Source organism: Marmota flaviventris, chromosome X (assembly GCF_047511675.1).
Source record: "Marmota flaviventris isolate mMarFla1 chromosome X, mMarFla1.hap1, whole genome shotgun sequence".
Taxonomy (NCBI): domain Eukaryota; kingdom Metazoa; phylum Chordata; class Mammalia; order Rodentia; family Sciuridae; genus Marmota; species Marmota flaviventris.
This window is the reverse complement of record NC_092518.1, coordinates 74343098-74355896: the sequence shown is the minus strand read 5'-3', so window position 1 is coordinate 74355896 and position 12799 is coordinate 74343098. Positions and strand designations below refer to the sequence as shown.

The 12799-nt window shown below is 33.8% G+C and overlaps 1 protein-coding gene across 2 annotated transcripts in view; it reads right to left on the bottom strand.

Moving 5' to 3' along the window:
- The window catches only part of Sytl4 (synaptotagmin like 4), a 61890-nt gene that overhangs the window by 33868 nt on the left and 15223 nt on the right, over positions 1-12799 (bottom strand). The window lies entirely within an intron of this gene.

The window sequence follows — 12799 nt, the reverse complement described above, 5'->3', positions numbered from 1 at the left end:
ATCATTCAATTTTCATTACTTTAAATGTTCTCAAGTAACCCAAATAAATAGGCAGCTGGTCTCTGTAGTGTAGGGAAAAATCACATGAGGACTCCTGCCAGTTTAGTCCAATTTCTCCATTCCTGACCAGCTTCTACATTCCTGTATTCAGTCAGTATGGGGCTATGCTTCAAAAAATTACACTACCTACTCTACCTCCCAAAGTTCTTCTTGTACTATCACTACAACTGAAGAATATATTCCACCATTTCATGAAGATTTGTTGAGCAACACTCTTTCAGGAATTATGCAGAGTGCTGGAGATACAGATATGAATAAAGAGTCAGTTCTTGCCCTTAGGAAGTTTGCAGAGTAATGGGGGAGACAGACACACTGGAGGACAGTAAAATATATCAAGTGCTGTCAGGGGTATTATAAATTAAGTACATGGGAATTCAGAGAAGGAAGTAAGTAATTCTGTCTTACATAGAGAAGGGGAGAGAGATCTATATAGATGGGAGGGTTTTACATAAGATTTGGATTTTGCATTATCAAACAGAGAACATATTTGTTCATGGAAGAAAAATGGTAAGAAAGTTAAATTGGGACCTAATCATAAAAGTTTAAATACTCTTTAAAATGAAGAATTTAAAAATGTATTGTATCAATAATTTGAATCCAACAAACATCTTTGGTTTTGCTTTTTGATGTCAGAAATTATATGATTTAATTCATTTTACAAAGATCGCTATTTATAGTATGAGAGATTTATTCAAAGAATTAATTGAAGGGCATTTGGTAGCACCCAGCACATTGTAAAATAGGCAATAATAAGAATCTACATAATAAAAATAGTCACATAAATATTATGGAAGGGCATATTTATATAAGAGTGTTATTGCTACATTTTTTAAAAAATTTTAATTAGTTATACATGATGGTAGAATGCATTTATGTACTTTGATATATCATATATAAATGGGGTATAATTTCTCATTTTTCAGATTATACATGTTTAGAATCACATCACTCATGTAGTCATATATGTACACAAGGTAATAATGCCTATTTCATTCTACTATCCTTTGTATCCCCATATCCCTTCCCCTCCATTCACTCCCCTCTACATAATCTAAAGTAACTCTATTCTCCTCTAGTGCTCCCCTTATTTTGAATTAGCATCTGCATATCAGATGCAACTTTGGTTTGGGGGGATTGGCTTACTTAGCATGATATTCTGCAACTCCATCCATTTACCAGCAAAAGTCATAATTTTATTCTTCTTTAAAGCTGAGTAATACATTAAGAATAAAAAAAGTTCTTTTTTAACATTTATTTTTTAGGTGTAGTTGAACATAATGCCTTTATTTTACTTACTTATTTTTATGTGGTGCTGAGGATCGAACCCAGGGCCTTGCATGTGCTAGGCAAGCACTCTACTGCTGAGCTACTCCCCAGCCCCATGAACAAAAATGTTCTTAAACAGAGAAATCATTAAACAAAATAATGCTTCCATATAATAGAATACTATGCAGCCATTCAAAAAATGTGGTAGATAGGTACATACATGGAAAATATGTCCATGTGTGACAAGAAGTAACTTTAGGATAATAAAGAATTATCTCTTTTATAAAGTATCTAAACATTTGTATATTCAAAGAATAAGATCTAGAATAAAAAACATAATCATTAGTTTTTCTTGGGGAGATTTGAGAGGAGACCATTTTATTTTATTTTTTTATTATTAGTTGTTCAAAACATTACATAGCTCTTGACATATCATATTTCATACATTTGATTCAAGTGGGTTATGAACTCTCATTTTTACCCCATATACAGATTGCAGAATCACATTGGTTACACATCCACGATTTTACATATTGCCATACTAGTGTCTGTTGTATTCTGTTGCCTTTCCTATCCTCTACTATCCCCCCTCCCCTCCCCTCCCCTCCCATCTTCTCTCTCTACTCATCTACTGTAATTCATTTCTCTCCCTTGTTTTGTTTTACCCTTTCCCCTCACTTCCTCTTATATGTAATTTTGTATAACCCTGAGGGTCTCCTTCCATTTCCATGCAATTTCCCTTCTCTCTCCCTTTCCCTCCCACCTCTCGTCCCTGTTTAATGTTAATCTTCTTCTCATGCTCTTCCTCCCTGCTCTGTTCTTAGTTGCTCTCCTTATATCAAAGAAGACATTTGGCATTTGTTTTTTAGGGATTGGCTAGCTTCACTTAGCATAATCTGCTCTAATGCCATCCATTTCCTTGCAAATGCCATGATTTTGTCATTTTTTAGTGCTGAGTAATACTCCATTGTGTATAAATGCCACATTTTTTTATCCATTCATCTATTGAAGGGCATCTAGGTTGGTTTCACAGTCTAGCTATTGTGAATTGTGCTGCTATGAACATTGATGTAGCAGTGTCCCTGTAGCATGCTCTTTTTAGGTCTTTAGGGAATAGACCTAGAAGGGGAATAGCTGGGTCAAATGGTGGCTCCATTCCCAGCTTTCCAAGAAATCTCCATACTGCTTTCCAAATTGGCTGCACCAATCTGCAGTCCCACCAGCAATGTACAAGTGTACCCTTTTCCCCACATCCTCGCCAGCACTTGTTGTTGTTTGACTTCATAATGGCTGCCAATCTTACTGGAGTAAGATGGTATCTTAGGGTGGTTTTGATTTGCATTTCTCTGACTGCTAGAGATGGTGAGCATTTTTTCATGTACTTGTTGATTGATTGTATGTCCTCCTCTGAGAAGTGTCTGTTCAAGTCCTTGGCCCATTTATTGATTGGGTTATTTGTTTTCTTATTGCTTAATTTTTTGAGTTCTTTGTATACTCTGGATATTAGGGCTCTATCTGAAGTGTTAGGAGTAAAAATTTGTTCCACCTCTATTTTTTCTTCATCTCATTATTTATCAATTCCAAGTAATGGGTGGACAGTAGAAAAAACCAAAATAATCAAATGGGAACTGAGGAGAGAATCTTAAAGTAGCAGTCCTAACCCTACCTGACTTTTTTAAAAATCTTGGCCCCATTTGTAGTTGGGTCATCTGGCCCCGTCACTGTGGCTGTAAAACCAGGGCTAAGCATACTACTTTGAAAGACATTGAAACTGGAGGAAACTTGTCACAAAAACCCTATCAGCTGCGAAACTGCTTGTGCCACCAGCAGACTGGTGTAAGCATTCAGGGTCTGACTAAAACTCCAGAACTGCTCAACCTGAATAACCAGAACTGCCTCTCTCTGAAATTTTAAATTCAAGAATCCCCACTTTCCAACTGTATTATTCAGCTTTCTGTTACTATGACAAATACCTGAAAAAAACTTAGAAGAGGAAAAGTCAACTTTGGCTCATAGTTTCATAGAACTCAGTCCAGAGTTGGCCAACTCCATTACTCTAGGCCTGAGGTGAGGCAGAATATCATAGTAGAAGGGTATGGTGAAGAAAAGCTCATTTATGTCAGCCAGGAAACAGAAAAAGATTGAGAGAAAGGAGCCAAGGACAATATTTAGTCCTCAAAGGCATGACCTCAGTGACCTACTTCCTCCAACCATGCCCCCACCTGCCTACAGTTTCTACACATCCCAGTAGTCCAATTACTCATCCATGAAATGGATTAATCCACTGATGATGTTATAACTCTCATGACCCAACCATTTCCCAAAAGCCCTACCTCTGGACATTGCTACATTGCCTTCAGCACATGAGGTTTTGGTGGACATTCCAAATCCAAATCATAACACCAGCTACAGTTCATGACCACTATACCCATTCTTCAACCTTATCAAGACCAAAATCTCTTTAGCCCTAATTTTCTTTTAGTCCTCTTACCTCTTGTTAATATCTTCTTTTCCTACACATTCTGGATTTAGACAGTTCAACTTCTGACTATCTCTCACCAGTATATTCCATATCCATGTAATTTTGCTATAGCTTAGATTTGGATTGTCCCCTGAAGACCCATATGTTAAATGCTTGGTCCCTAGTCTGGTGCTAATGAAGGTAATGGAGCCTTTAAGAGGTGAGGCCTAGTGGGAGGGCTTAGGTAATTGGGGGCAATCCTTCAAGAGGAGAACCTGGTTTCTTCCTCTTTCTTTTGTGCACTCGACTATGAAGTAAATGGACTTTCTCAGCCACAGAAGCAGAGATGTGCTATACCACCACAGACCCAAAGCAAAGGGGCCAACTGATCATGGTCTGAAATCTCTAAAACTGTGAAACTAAACAAATATTTCCTCTTTATAAGTTATCTCAAGTATTTTATTACAGTAAAGGAATGCTGACTACCACAACGTTCATCCTTCTACCACAACTGCCCCTAAAAATCCCAAATCAATATCAATGCCTGCACAGTTTACTACCATAACCACATACTATGCAATTCCTTATCTAAAGTCTCAGCTTTATTTTTTTTGTAGTCACCCACAAATCCTGTTCCTTGTACTTGTTCAGTTTGCTTACCTAGTCCCTTTGGGTTTTATTTTAAGCCTTTGTTTATTTTACATTCCCACTTTCTTTCCCTCTAGACCTATTAGGCATCCTTGTCTCACACTTGTAAAAAAATTTTTTAAGCCCATCAACCATGAATTCTATTAGCTCTCTGCTTTCTCTTCCCCTATCACTTGCCATTCTCACTCCTTTCAGAAGCTATATCACACCCCAACCCTACATTCAACCACGGATAGCTTCTGTTTCCAACACTGACCCTGTTTCAAGCCAGCTAAATTGAAATGGGTGCTTGCAGAATTGGTAATGGAGAGAAGAAAACAGAATAGGAAGAAAAATTAAAAGAGAAAAAAGAAAACATAGGGGTAAAAGACAAACAGAATAATAAAAGGTAAGATGGTTAAAACAAGTTCAAATATATTGATAAATATAAAACACATATGAGCAAAACTTATCCTTTAAATACAGAGAAAACAGACTCAATAAAGGAAAAATATAGCAATGTGTTATATATAAGGGGGAGGGATATCTAGAATATAAATTCAGGGAAGGATTGAAAGCAAAAAAATGGAAAAATATGTACTAAGTAAATGCTATCCAAAAAAAAGGTTTAGGTAGCCATATTAATATCTAAATGGAAAAATTCAAGACAATAAAGAATAAAGGAGAGGGAAGATGTCAAACATACAGATAATAAGCCTGTATGTAGTAATAAAACATCTTTAAATAATAAAGGAAGATTAAGTACAACTACAGAGAAATTTAAAACTTGACCATCAAACTGGTAGGTTAGCATACCTCTAAATCATTATTTCAATTATTAACATTTCAAATAGAAAATTATTAAATATATAAGCAAGTTGAACAACAATATGAGCTTGATTTAATGGACATGTGAAAAATTCTATATCCAATTGGAAAATTACACTCTTTCAAGCACATATGAAATATTTACCCCACGAATTAACCATGTATTAGGCTGTGATTCAGGTCTCAATAAATCTTTTTTAGATAATTTTCATACAGACCATGATCTTTGACTTGAAGGAAATTAAATAAGAAATCAATAAAAGAATTTTTAATCTCAACACTTTTCAGAAATTTATGAAGGTACTTCTAAATAACCTGTAGGTCAAAGCACAAACCATAATGAGACTTAATCTTTCATTAAATCTTAGAAAAGAAACTTGCCTTTTGCCCCACCCCCTCCCCCACCATTCCCTATACTATGGGATAAAATATCCTCTAGAAATTAAAAAAGGGAATTGCGGGATAAAAATCATGATTTCATGTACAACGAATTAAGTGATATCATTTTGTGATACATGGTGCCTCACATTTTTAAAACTCAAACTCAGAAAAATAATGTAGGTGCAAATACAGTTATATACAATAAAAAAGACAGATGTGAAGTTGGAGGAGCTATGACCATAAAGATACTATGAATTTACAGATACAAGGGTTTAATAGAGAAACCAAAGCTCAAGAAAACTTAAGGCCCTTTATTTCCATTCAGTCACAGGTGTGTAGTCAAAAGGGCAAGGATTACCTACAGGGAAGACCACAGCTCAGATAACATGAGTGTCAGAACCTGAGTTTGATGGTCAGTTTGTTTCATGTTAGTCCTGCAGTGTCAGGATTCAGATGAGTCAAGACTCAGATGAAATATTTTAATATAATATCCTTGTGGGACCCATGCTACCCACCAAAAAATATTTTAGAAAAGGTGGCTTGTTTAGTTAGCAATTTTGTACAATTATTACTAAAAATCAGGTTGTTTTTTAATGAAAATACTTTAAAAAGCAAGGGGAAAACTAAACTTTACCATCAAAATTGGAGGTTAACATATCTCTCTCATCTACTGATAGTACAAGCAGATAAAATTTACTAAATATATAAACAAGTTGAACAACACATTTGATTTAATAGATTTATGTACAATTCTACATATCCAACCTATTATCCTAATCTTATAGACTAAGAATAATGAATAAACATTGAAACTAACATTCACACAACTGGTTTTCAAGAAGGGGAAGAACAAGTTATCTCAAAGTATTTGAGATTCTAAAGACCAGTTTTAAAAATGAAAAGGGAGGGGGCTGGGGATGTGGCTCAAGCGGTAGCGCGCTCGCCTGGCATGCGTGCGGCCCGGGTTCGATCCTTAGCACCACATACAAAGATGTTGTGTCCGCCGAGAACTAAAAAAAAATAAATATTAAAAAATTCTCTCTCTCTCTCTCTCTCTCTCTCTCTCCCACTCTTTCTTTAAAAAAAATGAAAAGGGAGCATGTAATAATGAAAATAGTGGTGTAAAACAGACTTGAGATCAAATCCTAGCTCTCATATTTATCATCTATATGACCTTGGGAAAGAACTTACAATATTTAAAAAGTTTCCAAAAGTATAGAATTCCATATAAGAATAGTACATATATTAAAAATCATTGTTGGTTTTCCAAAATTGAAAATTTATGTGAATTAGGAAAACATCAAGTAATAACTCTGCATGGGGCAGCAAATATACAACACATTTTGCTGTGTTAAATTTGTCGTGAACACTAATCCCCCTACTTTCCCAAACATGAAGGCTATATATAAATATAAAGATGATAATATTTGAGTTCAAAATAAAATTTCCACCAGAACTGATCTTCTTGAAGGCAAGACCTATATCTGGACCTCATATCTCCACGGGCTTGGCATAGGAGCCTGATATACCATATGAGCTGAATAAATATTTAGTGAATATTTTCAATCAGAAATCTATTTGTGCATATGTGTTTAAACTTGAACCTACAGAAGCTGAAAAACAGTATTAGAGCTGAGAAGAAATTTTTTTTTTGTTTTCCTGAGACAGTATGTGCGTTTGGGTTAAAAGCTTGGACTATAGAGCAAGACTGTCTGAATTTGAATCCCAACTTCATCACTTACTAGCTATGTAACCTTGGGCAATTTACTAATCTCTCAGTGACTCAATTTCTTCATTAGTTAAAAAAAGATAACTGTACCTACTCTTTTGGGCTTGTATTATACAGATTAAAGGAGTTTTTAAAATATGTAAAATGCTAAAAAATGCAAAAGCAGAGAATGCTCAATGTTAGCTTTTTTTCTTTTGAGGAGCTGGGGATCAAACCCAGGTCCATGTTCAAGCTATGCAGGTGTTCTTCCACTGAGTTACATCTTCAGCCCATATTTTGTCAGTTTATATATGTGTATTCATGTTTTCAGACTTAACTAGTAGGTCTTAGAAAATGACATTCATTTCCTTTTAGATAATACAGATGAACTGTGAATTAAACTGTATCTAGACATCATTTAAGTTTCAGGCTTTTTTTTTTTTTTGATTCACTGTGGTCTATTCATATATGTATGTAGGGAAGTTATGTCAGATTTCAGGCCTTTTTTAAGTGAGTAATTATGCTGAAAACCTTATAAGTGAAAGAATAATTTCTGACAAATTAACTCATGTTCATGGTCTAAAAAGTTGAACTGGCATTAAATTATTCCTCTATATGTACAAACTGTAATTATATGGTGGTTTTGTATAAAACTATAATGGATTATCACTCATATTCTACCAAAGTGATATGATAAAAGTATTTTGCCATTTGGACTAAGGATAACAAATGATTTTGGCAATATTTATACCTCACTGAGCATGAAAAGTGAACCAGAGTCTTTCAAAGAATCAGAGTCTTAACCAAGAAGCCTTAAACTGAACTGCTCTTGTTAAGTGATAATATATATTACACAGAAACTGATTAGTGATTTATCTATATTCCTGTATGCCACATTCTGTATACATTTGAATATAGTTATTTAGAACCAATTTAGCTATGTCAAAGAAGAAATGTGATGATGTCTACACTTTTGAAAGATGATAATTGAAATTGGGCTACATATTATAATTGGTCACAATAATTGCAGATTACAAAATATCATTTATCTTTTGTGCAAGATGAAAGAACAAAGGATGAATTTCTACCCTGCCTTAAACAGCAACAAATAGACAAAATACATAAAGTAATGGTTTTCAAGACATTGAACATCAGTCAATGCAGGACTATGATCTCTGAGAGATGGGAAACAAATGCATTGAACCTTTTGATTTCCCCAATTTACTGTCTCAAGAGAGTTTTCAGGCCATGGTACAGGAAGGAAGAAGCCTGGGAGAGTTTGGTGAACTCTCCAAGTTGAGAAAACAGCACTGAGAGTCTGAGAGAATCCAAATAGCTAGAATTCATAACATACAGCATTGATAGAACTGCATAGAGAAAGGTATTTAAAGACTACACCTAGTCTCCCTGACATTCAGCAAAGGACTGATAAGTTCATGGAATATCTGTGAGGAAACTACTCCAGGAAAAGAATCACCTGAAAGAATTCAAAAGTACCATACCTGTTGCTCACACAGGGACAGGAATAGTGCCTATTCTCATCAAACTGAAAAACCTTATGATTTACAGCATACTGGCTAGAGTACTGAGGGTCTCAGTAGTGAGAAATAATTAGTCCTAGACCAGTGCACTGCTCTGGTCCTGCCTACCAAATCTAAACAGAAAAACCTGAAAGGATCAATCTGTTTCCAAGCAACTAAGTACATCCCAGAATAGAACTCAAAAATATCTACAGTAATATCAAAATAGGTAGAACCCAACAAGTTAAAATTCTCGATATCTGGTACCCAATAAAGGAAAGGTAGCAGAATACAACAGTCACTAATATGGTATTATGTAAAAATGTGGATGTGTAACCGATGTGATTCTGCAACTTGTATTTGGGGTAAAAAATGGGAGTTCATAACCCACTTGAATCAAATGTATGGAAGATGATATGTCATGAGCTGTGTAATGTTTTGAACAACCAATAAAAAAAAAAAAAAAATTACCAGGCACACAGAAAAGGAGAAAAATAGAATCTGTAATGAGAAGGAAAATAATTCAATTAAGATGACTAACTGACATAAATGTTAGAATTAACCAAGTCATTAAAGCAGGCAGTTATTATAACCATATTGTATATGTTCAAAAAGTTGAGGAGAGACACGGAAAAGATTTTTTTTTTAAAGACTTAAACCTAGAGATAAAACCTACAACATCTCAGATGAAAAATGCACTGGTTACAATTAACAACAGATTAAATATTATGGTGAACTTGCAGACACAGAAACTATCCAAAATGAAACACAGAAATAAATTTTTAAAAAAAATAACAGAATTAATGAGCTGTGGGATAACTTCAAGCTGCCTAATGTACATGCAATTGGAGTCATCGAAGGAAGTGGAGGCACTGAAAAAATACTTAAAGAAATAATGACCTAAATTTGATGAACACTATAAATTGTCAGATCCCAGAAGCTCAATGAACTTCAAGCACAAGAAACATAAAGAAAACCACTCCATATGGTCAAACTGTTTAAAACCAGAAATAACAAGAAAAATCTTAAAAGCACTCTGGGTAGGGGAAGGAGGACACTTTACATAAAGATGCACAAAGATAATGATGAAAGCAGATCTATCATTGGAAACAATTTAAGTGTGACAACAATGGAAGGGCACCTCTAAGATATAAAAGGGAAAAAATTTCATCAATCTAAAATTCTACACCTAACAAAATATTATTCAACAACAGAGGGAAATAAAGGTTTTTCATACATGCTAAAGTTGAAAGAATTAATCATCATCAGACCTGCTCTATAAAAAATGTTAAAGGAAGTCCTTTAGGCAGAAGGAAAATAATACAAAAAGGAATGAAGAATACATGTAATGGCAATTATGTGAGTATAAATACTTGTATTATTTAATTTTATTTTAAAAATATAATTGAGGGCCTGGGGTTGTGGCTCAGTGGTACAGCACTCATCTAGCATGTGTGAGGCCCTGGGTTCAATCCTCAGCACCACATAAAAATAAATAAATAAAATAAAGGTATTGTGTCCATCTACAACTAAAATATATATATATATATATATATATATATATATATATATATATATATATATATAATTGATTGTTTAGAGGAAAACTAATAATGTATCATGAGGTTCAAAACATATGTAGAGGGGCTGGGGTTGTGGTTCAGTGGTAGAGCACTCGCTTGGCACATGCGGAGCCCTGGGTTTGATCCTCAGCGCCACAAAAAAAATAAATAAACAAAATAAAGTTATTGTGTCCAACTACAACTAAAAATAAATATTAAAAAAAACAAATGTAGAACAAAATTCGAACTCACATAACCTGATTTCAAGACTTATTATTAATCTAAAGTAATCAAGCAAGTGTGATATTGACATGAAGATAGACAAATAGATCAGTGGAACAGAATAGAGAGTTCAAAAATCAATTGTTATGTTTAGAGTCATTTGTTTTTTCTTATAAAGCTACAAGACAGTTCAGTGGAGAAATGATAGTCTTTTCAACAAGTAGTACTGGAAAAACTGGATAGCCATATTTCAAAATGCAAAGATTTCTGACATGAAGCCAAAAAATGATGCAGAACATAATAAATTAGACTTCATCAAATTAAAACTTTGGCTATTTTAAAGATAATTAAAAGAAAATTAAAAAACAAATCATATATTGGAAGAAAATAGTTGTTAATGACATTTCTGATAAGGACAAAATATCTAAAGAATTCTGAATACTCCATAATTTTAACACCTCAAAAATTTTTAAAAATATACAACACTTCACCAAAGAAGATATGCAAATAGCAAATGAGCATATGAAAAGATTCTCAATGCCATTAACTATTAGGGAAATGCAAACTAAAACCACATATCTCTATGTGCTTATAACAATGGCTAAAATAAAAAAAAATATACCAAATGTTGGGCAGAATTTGAAGCAACTGAATCTCTCAAGTACTACAGTGATGTGGAAGAGATATAGAACGTAAAATGGTACAATCACTTTATGAAACAGCTTATTTGTTTTAAAAAAATTTAAACATGCATTTCCCATATGACCCAGGCTTTCCATTTTCAAGTACTTACCCAAGAAAAGCAAAAACATATGCCCACCCACACAAAGACTTGAATGTGAATGTTAACGACAATATCGTTCACAATAGACAAAACTTAGAAACAACACAAATGTCCATTAAGAGGTGAATGAATAAACAAATTGCAGAATAGCCATTCAGTGGTGTACTGCTCAGCAATAAAAAGGAATGAACTACTAACACACACAGTAACAGAGATGAATCTCAAAATAATTATGGTGACTGAAAGAAGTCCAGCAAAAAAGAAAACACAGTGCAGAATTTCACTTATATAGAACTCTAGAAAATGCAAATTAATCTATAGTGACAGAAAATAGATCAGTGGTTGGAGGTGGGCAATAGAATAGAGAGGAACAGGAAGAAAAAATGACAACATGGTACCAGAAAACTTGTAGAGGTGTCATAGTCCATTTTGTACTGGCATGACAGAATACCAGAGATTGGATAATTTATAAATAAGAAATCTCTTTGACTTAGTTCTGGAGGCCACAGGTGGTAAGAGGCTCTTTCTTCATCATCCTGTGGCAAAAGGTAGAAAGGCAAGAAAGTGTATGCACACAAAAGAGAAAAGGCAGGGCAAAGGACAAGAGGGGCCAAAATTACTTATATAAGCCACTGGCACAATAATGACATTAATCCATTTATGAGGATAGGACCTCATAACCAAAACACCATTAGGCCCCATGTCCCAACACTGTGGCATTGGAGATTAAGTTTCCAACATATGAACTTTGTGGAAACACAGTGAAACCACAACAGGAGGTAATCATATGTTCATTATCTTTCATGGGTATTCATAAATGTCAAATTTATTAAATTTTATAGTTTAAAATATGTGTAATTTACTGTATATCAATTATGCCTTGATAAAATTATTTAAAATTTTAAAAGATTATATGTAACTTTCTTCTTGTAATCATAAATTTTATAATTCCAGAATACATATAAGGTACCAGAAGATTTTTAATTAATTTAAACAATAAAATATTTTATGCCATGGTTTTTAAAATAGAGAATAAGCAATACAAAGTATACCTGAAATATTTCCATTATTGTATAATTTTATTGCATAAAAATATGTTTCGTCTTGTAACTCATATGAAAGCTTTCAATGAGTTGTAAACAATTTGTTAAAAATTTAAAATGTAACATGCTCAGAGCAGGGAAGATGGTGTAGCAACAAAACATTTTTATAACTGGTGCCTGGAACTAGAATATGAGTGTCATTATTTACTAAGTTCATCCAACAACACACTCCTTTTATTTTTAGACAAATCTTTTGTGAAGTATCAGTCATTAAAATCAAGTACAAAAATAAACATAAATTAGAATTAGATCTTCAAGTAGCTGTATCTTAAACCAA